The 17543-nt window shown below is 40.0% G+C and overlaps 1 protein-coding gene across 1 annotated transcript in view; it reads right to left on the bottom strand.

Annotated features, from left to right (window-relative positions):
* Positions 1–17543, bottom strand: part of RALGPS2 (Ral GEF with PH domain and SH3 binding motif 2) — a 338606-nt gene that overhangs the window by 318642 nt on the left and 2421 nt on the right. The window contains exons 2-3 of the mRNA XM_073216813.1: positions 15612–15692; positions 3994–4104 (exon numbers count right to left, since the gene is read on the bottom strand). The gene's annotated coding sequence lies outside the window, so the exon portion shown is untranslated. The remainder of the gene's footprint in view (positions 1–3993; positions 4105–15611; positions 15693–17543) is intronic.

Raw genomic sequence — 17543 nt, 5'->3', positions numbered from 1 at the left:
AGGCCCCTGTGCTGAGTGTGCTGGGGGTACACCGTGACAAGAAGAGACACTGAAGGCTCTGATCACAAGAAGTTCAATACCTGATGGGGCAGGTGAGATAGGATCAGGGAACACACAGCGGGGTCTGTATGCACAAATAGAAGAATTACGTGGAGACAGATAAAGAGGGGACAGACATTCCCCAGCAGCCGTTACAGGTCCAACGCAGCTACACGAACCCTTTGGTCAACCTCAGAGATGGATCTAGATTCCTCAGATGTCTGAAACCACTCTAATCTGTTTGAAGCTCTCATTAACAGTCCTGTTCAACTATGGTTTCCAGTGGTTTATTCTGGAAATGTTGACTCTTCTGGGAATCAGTTTAGAGCACATTCCCTCCAGAGTCTAGCTACAAACTCAGGTCCCTGCAAAGCAAGGTCACTCTGTAGATGGCAAACCAGGACCTGAGAAGAGGAACAGGAATCAGGCTGCCTCGAGGCAACAGCAGAGTGGCTGACCCCTCCAAAGCCACCCCTCTTAGATCAAGTCAGTCATGCAACGGACCTCACGCCCGAGGACCATTTTTGCTTTCTGGTCTGTGCTATGTGGAAGGAAACAGGTGCCAAGAAAGTAAGTCATAAAAGAAAACTACTGCTTACCCTGGTTAACTGAGAACAGACACAGAGAAGAATTTCTCCTTATGGAAGTTGAAGCCATAGAGCACAGAATTAGGGTTTCTCAAGCTGGGTGCTACTGACATTAGGGCCTGGATATTTCTTTGTTGTAAGGACTGTCCCGGGCATTGTAGGCCATTTAGTGGCACTCCTGGCTTGCGCTGCCTAGCCCCTACCTCCCATTGTAACAGTTGAAAATGCCTCCCCACATTGTCAAATGTCCCCTGGAGGCAAAATCGCCCTCAGGTGAGGGTCAGGGTACAGGTGAAAGGGGTGGGAGCCCCAGCAGCAGCAGGGGTACACCCTGCCACTTGCTCTGGAAAGCGCTTGACCTCCACAATGGAAACAGAATCACAGGAGGGTTAGGGGAAGTTATGGGGTTCAGTGTGGCTCAAATCCGAATGGCGTGTGGTACCTTCTCAAGAAAACAATTTTGAGGATTTGAGTATTGACATAGATTACTTTTATAAGATTGATAGTTAAATATGTACAAACATGAAACTGGGCATACATCCCACAACCACAGGCTTCTAACTTCTACAACTACACAAAGGCAGAACAAATTCATGATTTTGACAAACCAAATATAAAACCAACATCTTCAAGTAAACACCACCAATTTAATGAGACAGATGGCGTGATGCTCTGGGGTAAACTGCCCCTCAGTTTGTTACCTGGGTGGCTCATTGCTTCTTTGGGTCAGGCAAGTCCCAGGACGCAAATCTCACGTGACATTGTCTCTTCAAACTCCTGTGCAAACTTTGGCTGTGAGCCTACCAGGAGGCCACTTGGCAAACACAGACTTTACTTACTGACGTCACTTGTGTACTCTTCTTCCTGGCCTGAGACCACTAAACTAGCACATCTGGCCCCAGGGTGATCATAAACACGGACTGCTGGCAGTGTAAGCTCTAAGGTGGACATACAGATAACCCACGTGATGCTCCTATTCTTTAGATTCTCATCAAAATAAAAAGAGGTTCTTGTTAAAGCTTTTTGAAGTTCCCACAGAGAACTCCCAAGAATATATTAACATACTCTCAGAGGAGTTCTAATCCGGTTTGATCTTCTTTACAGATGAGGACTGAGGTCCAGAGAATTGCCCAGGGAGATGGCTGCTGGGGGTCAGGGCTGGCTGGGGAGTCGCCTCTGCCTTGGTAACTAGTGCTTGGGGCTATTTTCCAGCAATACAATTCTGATAGGGAACTATGCATAAGGTTTAGTTTATTGTTTTAAGTATCCACTCCACTGAATTGAATACTTCCAAGTTCATTTCTAAAGGGTACTAAATTGAACTAGGGAGTTTCTTTTTAAAAACCTCCATCTTTTCATACTTAATAGTATGGTTCGAAAGCAGTGTGTGTGTGTGTGTGTGTGTGTGTGTGTGTGAAATACACATGCATGAACACCTTAAACATCACTATCTAGTCTAATGAATAATCACAAAGTGTAAAGCCATGGAACCACAGCTGGGTGGAGAAAAAAGAACACGTCTAGGGCACAGATGTCTCAGGATTCCTCTGATCCTAATCCTTCCTTTTCTCTAAAATTAACCACTATTTTGACTTTTACCATAATGACTTCTTTGCTCTTCTTTATAGTTGGACCACCTCTACATGCATCTCTAAACAGCAGAGTCCGGCTTTGCCTATTTATGATCTGTCCGTGGGCCTTCACTCTATGTATCTGTGTCTTGCTTCCTTTGCTGAGCATTGTCGGTGAGATCCATCCCTTCTGTTGCCCATGGGTCCAGTTCTTACCTTAACCTATGTGGGCCTTTGGGTTGTTTCCAGTGTGGAGCTATCATGAACCGTGTTTCTGTCTATAACATTCTTGTGTACATCTGGTCCCGAGGATGTACATACACATCCACTGCTCGTGCATTTTCCCATCGTGGCATTCAGGGTGTGCGAGTCCTCAACCTCAGTACGTAATGGCAACAACTCCCCCAAATCATTGCTTCATCTTAACTCCTATCAGCAGTAGTTCCCATTATTCTCCATTCTCATTAGCCTTTGCCATTGTTCACCTTAAAAAATTGTAACTGTCCAGGTGGATGAGCAGTGATAAACTCTCATAATGAGTTTAGCTTGCATTTCCCTGATTAGTAATAAATCAAAGCACCTTTTACCACAGCAACTGGCCACATGAATTTCCTCTTATATCATGAGCCTATTCAAGTCTTTTGCCATCTTTCTATTGTCAAATTAAATTTTGCCTTTTAAAGAAATTTGATCTTCATCAAAATTACATTTGCCATAAAAGCATGCCCGTCTTCCAAGGTACCTCTGCTCCCCTGAGAACTGTACACAGTTCAAGGCAAGCTATCTGAGATCTGTAAGCTTAGAAACGATTGTGTTTCACCTCCAAATCATTGAAAAGACAACAACAGAGGTTCATGGAAATATCCTCATACAAATCTCCAAATATTTTTTTCTTGTCTCCTCTTTCCAAATCGAATATACTCTTAATGAATTTTGCTCTCTCTTGGTTCCCTGTATGTTCCTAGAAAACAAACATACCCTATATTATCACAGTCCTCTGTTAAAAATCACCAAGTGTAGACAAGGTCATTTATGATTCTATTCTGCATTTCTCAGCATTGTGTGTTGAATGTACTGTTATGAGTTAGCTGTCAACAATAAAGTGGTATCTCTGTTGTATATACTATCTTTGCAGCTGGGATAATATGAAGTAAAATATGTATATAGGGCTACAAGAATTACATATATATATATATAATAAAATATACAGCTTATCCAAGCCTGAGCTCTAGCTTTTACTCACCTTATCTCCATTAAACATGTGGGTATGAGCTACTTGGCAAAGAATGAAGCCCATATAATCTACCACTACATAAATTATTCAGTGATCTGTGATGTCCTTGTAACATGAGAATCCCCTATTAAAAAAACAAATAGCTTCACTGCTTACAGAGGCATGTACCTACTATTTATAGTCTTTAAGTTGCTTTGCTAGTGAACCCAATTAGGACTCGCTGGTCATCTACAGAATTGATGTTTTTGTTGCAGGGGTTTTATATATTACATGCATGTGTGTGGGTGTGTGATGTATACACACACACGCAGGACCAGCGGAGAAGGCCCAAGCAGGTAGGAGTTAGTTGTTAATGCTATCTCATTTTTTCCTTAATGCTTTGGACACTCAAACACAGACAAAGCAACTACAGGTCACCCACAGAGTCAATGATATGTATTTTTAGATGTTTCCAGACAACTGCCTCTCTACTTTTTTCAAAGTAAAGCTTCAGTATTCTGTTAAATGTCAGATTTCTGTCCCAGACAAATAGAAGCCTGGGACACGGAGCCTCCCCTCTTACCTCTCTTTTCCCTCAGGCGCACGTATGATGGCCTGAAAGCTGGTGTGGGACCTGGATGTCCAGAGTTGAGGAGTCAAGGGGCAGCTTAACTGAATTCTCATCCTGGAAGGGCTGGAAAAGAAATAACATGGTGTCTATTTTTCATAGTTTAAGTTTTTGCGTAGAAAAGTATTTTATGAAAATAGAAATATAACTGGTATGTGGACAAAGCAATTCCCTTTACAATAGGCCCAGGAGGGCCAGAATAGTCATTTAACTACATTATTCATGTGGGACATGTCATGTTAACTTTCAAGTTGACAATTATTGAAAAGGTTTCAATATTGTGCATCAAGTCATGTCTCAAAAGCAGGCACTGATAGAATTCTTAGCATATAAAAAAAAGTGTGGACCAATGAGTGAAATGGAATTATGGGAACACTATTTGAATTTTTCCAATACTTCACACAATTGTTCAGTAGCAAATAAGCTTCTTGAAAAATAAAAACATATGAAAACTGCACAAATAATCAACAACAATTAAAAGCTGAAAAGTAAAAATAGATTTAAAAAATTAAATCACTGCAATGAGCTTTCACTACACACCTATCAGACTGGCTAAAATAAAAACTAGTGGTAATATCCATTGCTGGCAAGGATGCAGAGAAACTGGACCCCTTATACATTGCTGGTGGTTACAGTCACTCTGGAGTACATTTTGGTAGTTTCTTGTAAATTATCCTATGACCCAGCAACAGCTCTCTTGGGCACTTGGAGAAATAAAAACTTATGTTTTATGTTTATAGAAAAACCTTTATGTGGATGTTCATAGAGTCTTCATTAATAGTAGCCCTAAACTGGAAACAACCCAGATGTCCTTCAGTAGGTAAATGGTGAAATCAACTGTGGTACATCTACACCTTGGAATACTCTTCAGCAGTACAAAGGAACCAACAACTGATATGCGCAAGACCTTGGATGGATCTCAAGGGAATTAGGCTGAGTGAAGAAAGCCAATCCCAAAGGGTTCCATATGTTATGACTTCATTTATATAACATTCTTGCAACAAATTATAGTGATGGAGAACAGATTAGTGGTTGCCAGATGCTAGGGGGTCAAGGAGGGAGTAAGAAGGGAGTGGGTGGGGCCATACAAGACAACACAAGTGACGGTGATGGACAAGCATAGAACTAAATATGCACACATACACAAATGGGGACGTGTAAGACAGCAGAAATATGAATAAGATCTGGAGATTACACCAAAGGCAATATCCTGGTTGCGATTTGTACTACAGTTTTACCAGATGATACCATTGGAAGAAACTGGGTAAAGAACACATGGTATCTCCCTGCATAATTTCTTACTACGGCATGCAAATCTATAACTATCTCAAAATAAAGTGTTTAATTAAATGTCAAAAATAAAAGGAAACCTGGTATTCACATGATAGACAACTGCTAATCTTGTTGTAGAGAGAAAGAATCCAAGTGTGAAGCTAAAGAAGGACCAATGGGGAAGCCTGAAAAAAAAAGTTTGAAGTTGAGGATGAAAGCACAGGTTGGAGCTGTTCCAGCACCTGTGTGTCTATGTAGGTATATGTGCATGCGAGTAAAGGGAAGGCCTCAGCACAGGTTGTGTGGTGCCAGGAGGGAGCTCTTAGCAATGGAGATCTGCTGTGAGCTAGTGAGGAGGTTTCTAGATGATAAGGAGGGGACAGATGGCAGCTCCCTTTGTGGCTCAAGGTCCAACTGTGAGTTTTTTAACTTCAGACCCCAAACACACATCACTAGATAGAGCTAGAATTACTCCAGCTGCTGCAACCAAGTCTTTGATGTGCGGGTGATAGATTCAAAACACAGAAAACAGTGGATTACCCTTTGGGTGGCTGGGAATGGGGCTGTTATTAGTCACCACAGCTTCAATTGTGCTTCAGTTATCAAACTGCAATTATACTGACCCCCTTGGTGAGGGTGTCTTCTGTGAGCTCTGTGAAGAGGAGCTCTGGTTGAATTGAAAACCTGTCCTGAATTTGTAATTACAATATGACCTTACCTATTCAGGTCTCAATGAACTCAGCTTTGGAATAATCCAAGGTGAGGAAAAATAAGAGTTGACAAAAGAAAAGAAATAGGTGAGTCAAGAAGGGCCCTGGGGTCTGTTCTCTTAGACCTTGGGTGGGCTCGGTGAAACTTTATAACGTGGGCTTAATTTGAATTTCACCCCATCCCAGGGCTAAATGTGAGAGCTAATAAAACCCGCTGAATGGTTGGAGGGGGGCTGGGAGTCCAGGAAATTAGTGGAGAACAAAATGTACTTAGGGTTCTGTTCAAGATTGCAACTTTCAATACTGATTTCTTAATAGCAATTCATAGCCTGTACCTTATGTTTCCCTAATCTTGCTTCTGAAAGCAAGCAAATTCCACAGCATTTGTCTCCTAATGGCTCTATATCTGATTCTCTATCATCTCAGTTCACTACTCGCTGTCCTTCAGGGGCTCCCTTTGTCCTGTGTTTAAAGGACCCTTGATGAACTTTATTTAGGTATTTTAATGGATCTCTACCAGGCATTTTCAGCTTGAACTGTGAGGTCTACTTTTTGTCACTCCTCTAGGTGGCCCACCAAAGTAATATAGATGGTTTGGAGTAAATAATGGAAAAAGGATGATCTTTGGGGTCAGACAGAACTGCATTTGCCCTCAAGTTATTTAATTTCTCTCAATCTGTATAGAAGAGCAATTAAAAATATTGGCTTTAATCTTACTATGCTGAAGGACAGTGACTGCAATAGGGTATGTGGTGGGGACTTTATAACATGGGTGAATGTAGTAACCACAATGTTGCTCATGTGAAACCTTCATTAGATTATATATCAATGATGCCTTAATTTTAAAAAAAGAGAGAACTGTTCAAACATACAAAAATCCTGGCTTTAGGGTCAGTCCACATGATTTGAATCTTAGCACCTCTACACATTGCCAAGGTGAACTTGAGTAAATTATTAAACTTCTCTAAATCTCAGTTTCTTCACCTGTCAAATGCATGTACAAGAGACAGCTAGTTTCTCTTCTTCCTTAATAATAAACCCTTAGTTTTTAGCTGACCTCCTAAATAAAGACCATATTTTTCAACCTCCTATGTAATTAGGTGTGGTTATGTGACTATGTTCTGAAGTATGATGGGCAATTTCTGGTAAGTGTCCTAAAAGGAAGGGTGTGTGTTCTCACCTTTTCTGATCTTGTTTACTGGAATGTGGATGTGATAGGTGGTGCTCAAGCAGCTACCTTAGCCCATGAAAATGAGGGTCATGCCTCAGGGATGGCAGAACTTTCAAAGAAGCTGCTGTCCCTGAACTGTTTGAACTTAGTTTTAAAATTTAATGTGAGAGAACACAGCTTGTGCTTTGAAGCCCTGTTACTTCAGGTTTTCTGTCACATGAAAATGAACCTAACCCTAACTAATACAGAGAGCTTATAATAGCTACCAAGTGATATGAGTGAAAAAGGTGGAGTAAGGACCTCCAAAAACCCTTTCCTCTATAAAAGCAATGAGAAAAGTTACAAAAATGGTCAAAACCTTTTTTGAACCTCTAGAAATTGACTAAAGGCTTTTTGGTTGGCCTATTTATTTAATCCATAGACATTTATTCAAGAAAAAACACTGAATTTCAGTAAAAACAGCAAATTTTAACATGCCCCTTCCCCAGCTCTGTGGTAGCCTTAAAAACCAACAGCTTCCAGTTATGGTGGAAACTAAAAACCCGTCAGCTACTGGAGGGGGCAAAACAGGATTGAGCACCTTCAAACCTCATTCTGACAGAAAACTGTCATTTGATCTGTCTGTAGATTATCTGAAAGATCCCACTGGCAAGGCTATCTTTATTTGACCTACCTTGGAGCTTACCCAGTCTGAAAAGCCTTTTATCCTGGTATATTTGTTGACAACAATCAGAGGCAATTATTTAATCTTATAGCTGCTTAAGGTGGTAAATAACAGGTGGGGTAAACATAGGATAATGCAAACGTTTAAAAGTAAAAGCTATAGAGTTAAATGTTTATAGGGACTTTGAGATACTCTGATGAATTCCTTAGACTCCACAGGTCACATATATATTTTGGGCTGTGCACATGCCCAGGGCTGTGTACATGTTCAAGAAAGACCTGAGATGGCCCTCAGCTCTCACCTCTGGCTGACTCTGAGGCTCGGAAAAAGCAGGATGTAAAGGCTAAGGCAGGTTGTGAACTGTCTGGCTTAGTGTTGAAGGCATACTGCAACACTCACACAGAGTCCTTGGCAAGCATAGAGACTTATTGGTTCTGGTCATTTAAGGAAATCTCTGTCTGATCATTAGCTGATCACTGAGCTAACTAATCAGAGACTTCAGTGGCCACACATAACAAATAAAATACACTTAGCTCAGGTAATTCAATAAACAAACAATAACAAACTGCAACACCAAAATAAACTTGGGAAGGGTAGAAAATCTGATTTCCAGAGTTGCCATATTCTATTATTTAAAATGCTCATTTTAAATAATAAACAGGAAGCGTGGCCCATACACAGAGAAAGAAGAAAGCAATCAATTGAAACTGTTCCTGAAGAAGCCCAGTCATTGTACTAGACAAAGATGTTAAATCAGCTATTTAAAATATATGCAAATGGGGAAGACAAGTAATGACTCTATAGTATCTTACTATGCTAATGGACAGTGATTGCAATGGGCTGGCGGGGTGGACTTGATAATAAAGGCGAATGTTGAAACCACAATGTTGCTAATGTGAAATCTTCATAAGATTGTATATCAATGATACCTTAATTAAATAATAATAATAAATAAATAAATAATAAAATATAATGCATGCAAAGACCTAAAAGAAAACAAGTCTAAATAACTAATGGAAAGTATAAGAATTATATATCAATTATACATCACCAGATAGAGAATATTCATAAAGTGAAATTATTTAAAAAGAAGCAATTTGAAATTTTGGCATTGAAATGAAAAAACTTAGTAGGGGGGCTTAACAGGAGATGTGAGCATGCAGAAGGAAAGATTAGTGAACTTGAAGATAGGTCAATAGAAATTACCCAGCTGTGGAAACAGAAAGAAGAAAGAATGAAGAAAAATGAACAGTCTCAAAGACCTGAGTGGGACATAGTGAAGTACACACCAAGATATGTAAAATTAGGATTCCAAAAAAAAAGAAAAAGGGCAAAAGAATATTTGAAAAAATTAAGCCTGAAAACTTTCTCAATTTCATTAGTAACATTCACCTACACACCTAAAAACTCAACAAACTTCAAGTAGCACAGACTCAAAATATCCACACTTGGACACATCAAAATCAAACTGCCGAAAAGTTAACAAGTATTGGCCAGGAAGTGGAGAAAAGGGAAACTTTTTGCACTGTTGGTGGGAGTGTAAATTGGTGCAGCCACTATGGAAACCAGTATGGGGATTTCTAAAAAAATTAAAAATAGAACTACTATAAGATCCAGCAACTCCAGTTCTGCATATTATCCAAAGAAAATGAAAATACTAATTCAAAAATAGACATGCACCTCCTTGTTCATTGCAGCATTTTTATAATGGTCAAGATAGGAAAACAATGTAAGTGTCCATCAATGGATGAATGGATAAATAAGACACAGTTGGTATACACACACGATGGAGTACTATTTAGTCATAAAGAAGAATGAAATCTTGCCATTTGCAATGATGTGGATGAACCTTGAGGGCATTATGTGAAGTGAAAGAAATCAGACAGAGAAAGACAAATACCATATGACCTCACTCACATGTGGAATCTGAAAAACAAAACAAAACAAATAAAAAATATGCTCATAGATACAGAGCACCCACTGATGGCTGCCAAGGGTGAGGGGGTGGGGTGAGCAGGCAAAATAGGTGAAGAAGGTCAAAAGGTACAGACTCCCAGTTATAAAATAAACAAGTTATAGGGTATATGTTTAGCACTGTGATTATCGGCAATAATAATGTAATGCATATTTGAGAGTTGCTAAGAAAGTAAATCTCAAAATTTCTCATCACAAGAAAAAAATTTAAAAATTCTGTAACTATGCATGGTGATGGATGTTAACTAGACTTACTGTGCTGATCATTTCACAGTGTATACAAGTATTGAATCATTATGTTATATACCTAAAACCGATGTCAATTATACTTCAAAAAAAGAGAAAAAGATAATGTGACACAGAGTAGTATTACCACCCTTTGAACATAAATTCCCCAAAAAAGAAAAAAATTACAGTAGCATTAAGTGAGACCCTGTTACTGGGATCTACATACATTTGCCTGTATAATCATCATAATAAGTCTATTTATGGATTAGTTACTGTCAAAAATCCAGCAATAGCAAAATTAAAATCTCCAAATCATTAAAGTAGTAAGAGTTAAATTAGGAAGAGTTTATTGTATGCATAAAAGCAGTTCAAAAACTGGAGCTTTCAAACCAACAGTGGATGCAGCTCAGAGGTGTATTATTATGGGATAGCTTATATTGTGAAAATACAGAGGCTGTTTATTTTTTACAATGACTGGTTATAGCACTAGAGTTTTCCTCTTGATATGCGATTGGTTAAAAGTGGTTATGCCATGTGGATTTTGAGAACAGCTTAAGTTTCATTTATGATTTTCAGAGACAACAAAAGCAAACTGTCAAAAGACAAAGACAAAGAGAGAATCTTGAAAATTAGTGAGAAAGAAGCAACTCATCATATACAAAGGATCTGCAGTAAGATTAACACTTAAATACTCCAATTAAAAGGCAGATATTGACAGAATTGATAAAAATAAACCAACATGGTACATATACACAATGGAATATTATTCAGCCATAAAAAGATAAGAAATTCTGTCATTGGTAACAACATGGATGGAGCTAGAGGGTATTATGCTCAGTGAAGTAAGCCAGATAGAGAAAGACAAATACCATATGATTTCACTTATTTGTGGAATATAAAAGCAAAACAAAACAGAAGGAACAAAACAGCAGCAGACTCATAGACACTGAGAAGTGACTAGTGGTTACTAAGGGGGAGGGATTGGAAATGGGGGAAGAGGGTGAGAAGGGTAAAGGGGTACAATAATTAGCAATCACAATGTAAATAGGTAAAGGGGATGGTGGTACAGCATGGAGAATATAGTGAATGATTCTGTAACATCTTTCTACGTTGATAGATAGTAACAGTACTAGAGAGGGTGAGGATTTAATAATATGGGTAACTGTTGCAACACTGTGCTGAACATTTGAAACCAACATAAGGTTGTGTATCAATGATACTTCAATAAAAAATAAATAAACCAACATGATACAACTATATGCTTTCTGTAAGAGCCTATAACACTTCAGATCCAGGTTGGAAGTAAAACAATGGAATAATAATATACCACACAACCAAAAGAGAGCTGGAGTAACTATATTAATAGCAGACAAAATATTATATAAGTTAATTATACTGTATTATACCAATATATGACAAACTGTTGCTAGACAAAAAGAAGACATTATATATAGCTAGACATTATAAATTTTATAATGATAAAAGGTTCAATCCATCAAAAAAGATAAAACAATTACAAGCACATAAGTGCCTATCAACAAAGTCCCAAAGGAAGAGCAAAATGACAGAATGGAAAAGAGAAACAGGTAATTTGGTGATAATAGCTGGAGTCTTCAATGCCTGACTTTCAATGGTTATAACTAGACAAAAAGTCAACAAAAAAAACCAGTAACTTGAACAACACTATAAACCAACTAGACATAACAGATATCTACAGCATACTCTACTCAACAGCAAAACATACGTTCTGTTAAAGTCACATGGATCTTTCTCCAGAACAGACCATATGTTTCACCATAAAACAAGTCCCAATAATTTTAAAAGGATTAAAATCATACAAAATACATTCTCCAACCACAATGAAATGAAATTAGAGGCCAATAATAGAAGGGAATTTGGGAAGTTCAACAAATATATAGAAATTACACAACACATTCTTAAATAAGCAATGGATCAAAAAAAGAAATAACAAGGACCATTAGAATAAAGACTTTGATATGAATGAAAATGAAAACACAACTCCCAAATCTTATGGGATTCAGAGAAAGCACTACTTAAAAAGAAATTTGTAGGTCTAAATGTCTGTATTTAAGAAGAAGAAAGATCTCAAAACAACTTCCACCTTAAGGAATTAGAAAATAAGAACAAATCAAATCCAAATCAAGCACAAGGAAGAAAGCAATACAGATTAGAGTGAAAATAAATGAAATAAAGAAGAGAAAAATAAAAATAATCAACAAAACTAAAAGTTGGTTCCTTGAAATACAAATTAAAACTACAATGAGATATCACCTCTCACCAGTTAGGATGGTCACTATCCAAAAGACAGGAAACAGCAAATGCTGGCAAGGATGTGGAGAAAGGGGATTTGAAACGACACATGTACACCCCTATGTTTACTGCAGCACTATTTACAATAGCCAAGATATGGAAGCAACCTAAGTGTCCATCAGTAGATGAGTGGATAAAGAAAATGTGGCATATGTACACAGTGGAATGTTATTCAGTCATAAAAAGAAAAGAAATCCTCCCATTTGCAACAACATGGATGGATCGAGAGGGTATTATGCACAGTGAAGTAAGACGAGTGGAGAAAGACAAATACCAAATGATTTCACTCATTTATGGAGTATGAAAACAAAGCAAAACAGAAGGATCAAAATAGCAATAGACTTATAGACACTGAGAAGAGACTGTAAGGGGAGGAGGATTAAGGGGCACAATCATTTGCAGTCACAATATAGGCTGGTCACAGGGATGGTAGTACAGCACAGAGAATACAGTTAATGACTCTATTACATGTTACTACACTGATGGACAGTCACCACGATAGAGGGGATGAGGAACTGATAATATGGATGAATGTTGAAGCACTGCGTTACATATTTGAAACCATCATAAGATTGTATATCAATGATGCTTTAATAATAATTTCAAAAAACTGGCTCCTGGAAAAGATAAAAAGATTGAAACCTTTAGCTACATTGGCAAAAAAAAAAAAAATAGCTCAGATTATCAAAATCAGGATGGCAGAGGGATTACAATGACTTCACAGAAATAAAAAAGCTTATAAGAGAATACTATGAACAACTGTATCCTAGGAGATTAACCTACAAAAAATGGACAGATTCCTAGAAAGACACAAACTACCAACTGATTCAAGAAGAAATAGTAAATCTGATGAGATGTATGACAGGACATTGAATAAGTAATAAAAAAAATTCCCACAAAGCATAGCCCTGAACCAGATGGCTTCACTGGTAAATGCTACCAAAATTCATAAACTGTTTCAAAAAACAAAGGAGGAGGGGACACTCATTCTATGAGGACAGTAGTTCTCAGACACTAAAACTAGACAGAGACATTACAAGAAAAGAAAAAATTCTCAAAGTACTAGAAAACGGAATCCAGGAACACTTTAAAAAGGACTCCATAAATGTTTCTTTCCTGTTTTCCATGAAGGAGTGTGACTGAAATTATCAGTATTCACCAGCCCGGTTTCCCTCTTCTATGTACAGTCTATCCTCATTATTTGTGGGTTCTGTATTTGCAAATTTGCTTACTTGCTAACATTTATTTATAGCCCCCAATCAATACTCACACTGCTTTCATGGTCATTCATGGACATGTGCAGATGGTGAAAATTTTGACTTATTTGACACTTACATTCCCAGTTGATAAAATAAGGCATTTGTCCTGCCTTCTTGTCTCAGCAACGACACTATAAACCCATGTCCTTTTCGGAGTCTGTTTAATGACTTTTATTCACTGTGTGCTCTTTGCTGGTGATTTCACTGTTGAAATGGTTTCCCAGGGCAGTGCCCACATGCTGTCTGCTGTCCCTAAGCACAAGAAGCCTTGCACTTTACGTGCTGTGGTGATCAGAAAAGTGTGTAATGATAAGGAGGAACAGTAAGGTAGAATGGTGCTGAGTAGTCAACATGAGAAGACAGTTGCCTTGGCTACCTGCCCAGACCTACAGCAGGATGGTGTGAGCTGTGAACTTCTGTGGTACACATCTTAAGATCTGGGGGCTGTTGGTGTTATAGAGTATCTCACCTATCCTGATGGATACAGTTGGCATAGCAGGACTGGAAGTTTAAATAGATATTTTCTATGAAAGATACTTTTTCCACCCACCCAAGAATCTTTAGACCCATCTGGGAAATTTAGGCTGCTAGTTCAATGCAAAGTTGGCTGTCTGGAATTAATTACAAATATTAATCAGCCTCTTGGGGCTCATTCACTCTATATAATTTATGGATGTCTTCACTGGTTAATTGTATAAAATGACATTCTTGGACCACTCTGGGGCTAATCTCATAGTCCTTTGGAGAACAAAGAGGTGATCCTGAACCAGGTCCGTAGACATACCATGTGGAGAACAAAATACTGATCAGCTGATCTTGCTCTCTTTGCTGAGCTGGGTCCCATTATCACAGACAAGTTCACCTTACAGCTCAACTAGTTTGCAACAATTTTCTCATGTGTCAAATGAAATGAGAAGTAATATGCTCTGAAATCTAAACCATAGCTGATAAAAAAGCAATTGTTCTTAAAAACAAATATATTAATGTCATTTAAGACCTAATTACCTTCCCTGACTTTGATATGTAAATGTACGACATACACATATATGTGAATATGGATAACTATTTGCATTTTTATTTTAAAACACATACACACACACACAAAACCTAGCTACCTTTAAAGGTGGGGCCCTGCATGGAGGCAGACACTAGTTAGGTTCGCAAAGCATGGCACTGCCCTGGTCTGAATCTTCGTGTCCCCTCCCTAGATTCATGTGTGAAATCCTAGTGCCCAATGTGATGGTATTAGGAGGTGGGGTCTTAGGGAGGATTAGTGCCCCTAGAATAAAAGAGGCCCCACAGAGCTCCCAAGCCCTTTCTGCCCTGTGAGGATACAAGTCTGTGACCTGGAAGGGGTCCCCTACCCAACAGGCTGGCACCCTGATCTCAGACTTCCAGCCCCCAGAACTGTAAGAAATAAATTCCTGTTGTTTATCACCTAGTCAATTGTATTTTGTTATTACAGCTGAGCTATTATATGAGTTATAACTAAGACAAGTATTTGGCGTGTTTCTGCACAAAACACCCTTAGCTTCAGGTGGGACTGTGTTAACAAGTAAGGACAAACGTCACTGCTGAGAAGGCAGGCGTGCGCCTAGGCCTGACTGTCACACATGGAGACAGAGGGGGGATTTGCATGTAAGACAGGACAGGGCTGAGGAGATTAAATAATGCTTGACACTTCTGGACACACCTGAACGAAGGGTGCATGCCAGTACCCCACATCGCGGTCAGAATCGTGGGATGCTTCAGGCTGGTGTCCGTCAACATAAGAATTTATACCATGGAAGAGTCAGGTTTTTCTGACTTTCCTTAAAATTTATTTTACCAAGTGGGAATTCTTCACTATCTTTTCTGCAGAATAATAATAGCTCTGTCCTCTGGCAACAGTCCCAACCTCTGTAACAGTGTAACTCATTTTCCAGAACCGCTTGGTCCACACCTCCCATTGACTGGCCACATACCTCATCCTTCCTGGGTGGGTCTCCTCTTTCTCCAGTTCTGGGTTTTCTGGGCCAAAGTTCGGAACTCTGGCAAGGATGCAGCTTGAGCCAAACCAGAAGAAATGGATTTGAATTTGAATTAAATGAGGAATGATTTGGAATAGACGTAAAGGAGGGATTTTTTGATAAACCTTTACCTTCAGATTAGAGACCCATTCCCCAGTGTTTAGGCCAGCAAGACCCCCTTTTCCACAATGACATCTCTAGATTGGGACCTGCATGTGACTAGGAGTCCTGGAGCTGCCTCATTTTCACCTCCTGCTCAGCTAGCTCCACCCTACCTCTGTCCCAGGCCCCTCCAACACACACATTAACTCCTAAAGCACCAACTGGTGACAGCAATTTGACTGAGGCGCTCATAGGGAGACAAAGGAGGGTAAAGGCACGTCACACAGCCACATTCCATCACCTTTAGCCTCTCTGGTTCCCCTCCAGAGTACTCTCCCAGGCTCTTCTCCCAACTCTGCAGCCCCTGCTTACTCCATTCACACCCGCCAGACCCCTGCTCAAAACACTGCTGCTTTGCAGAGTCCCCTCAGAAAAACAGAAACCAGCAGAACAACACTCAGCCCAATGAAGGACCTGCAGTTACCCAGTCTGGCTCTTGCGCCCCTGGGGATAGAGGTGGAGGGTGGGGCTCTGATACCCCCAACCCCACGGGGAGCCCCAGAGCATGAGACTGAGTTGGGAGAGATCCCCAGTCTTCAGCTCTGAACTCTGGGGCAGATAATGGCATCGCGACAAGGCTCTCTCCACCCGCGAAGCCATCTGGGTGGAGGCCTCCACTGAGCTCCCAGCAGGAGGCTGGCCATGCCGGCTGGGTTGTCCTGAGGACGTTCTGTGACTGACTTTCCTGGTGAGTTAAAGAAATTGTGTTATTAAGAACACAAGCACCTGGTGGAAGCCAGGACATGTTCCCTCGGGATCTAAGTTGTGAAATTCAAGAATAAAGGGAATAGGGACAAACCAAAACTAACAGCAGTAGTATTTAGTAGAAAACAGAAGACATGATCTCTCATTTTGCCTGGCCTCAGACTGGCGGTTCTCGGGTTTGGGCAAATTTTTCACTCTTTTTGAAACCACTTCCTCCACAGTAAAGAAGATGGAGATGCCTTTCCTACCTTTCAGGGGTCTGGGAGGCTAAAATGAGATGATGCGTAGGAAAGGGTGCTAAGGGAGAAAGGGCTTAGCAATGAAAGGAACAAGCCCCATCAGTGTTTGTTTTCTGAGTTGCGTTTCTGAATGCAGAGGCGCCAGGACACAGTTAGACCAGCTCTCCCCCAGCAAGCTGTTGCGGTTCCTGACACGCTGGTACTTGTGGAGAGCTTCTCACTGTTCCAAAAGAGAGCTCTTTCCACTGTGAAATTGTGAAATCATTGCCCTAGCAAACCACTACAGCTGAAAGCGGAAGGTCCCTGATAGGAATGTTAGAATTTTCCCTAATGGAGCGCCAGCACTGTTTCAAGGGACAGACAAGCTTGAAGGCGCAAAGGGGCTGGGGGCCAGAACTGGAGGGAGACTTGCTAGAAACCCAGCTGGGAGCAAGTGCAAGAGGGTTCCAGAAAGAAGCCACAAGTGTCTCAAGAGGGATGGTGGGTGGGGTGCAGGTAGAAGGGGTAGTAATAATGGCAGCCCTTCACCTTGTAGAGCACACCAGAGTTTCAAAAGTGTGCAGGCATTTCTTATTTCACTGACTTCTCAAAAGGACACTACGTTGTACGTATTATGTTGATCCTTATGAAATTGTCATATAGGCTCAGAGAGGTTAAATAGGTTTTCCAAGGTTGCACAGTAGCAACTAGATCATTGCACAGAAATGAGGCCATTTGTATTGTTTTAACCACAATGTCTCCAGGACTCTCCTTTTTGCCACCACATGTTGGGTAAGGCAGA

This window comes from Manis javanica, chromosome 11 (assembly GCF_040802235.1).
Source record: "Manis javanica isolate MJ-LG chromosome 11, MJ_LKY, whole genome shotgun sequence".
NCBI classification, from domain to species: domain Eukaryota; kingdom Metazoa; phylum Chordata; class Mammalia; order Pholidota; family Manidae; genus Manis; species Manis javanica.
This window is presented reverse-complemented; position numbering and strand designations above follow the sequence as displayed.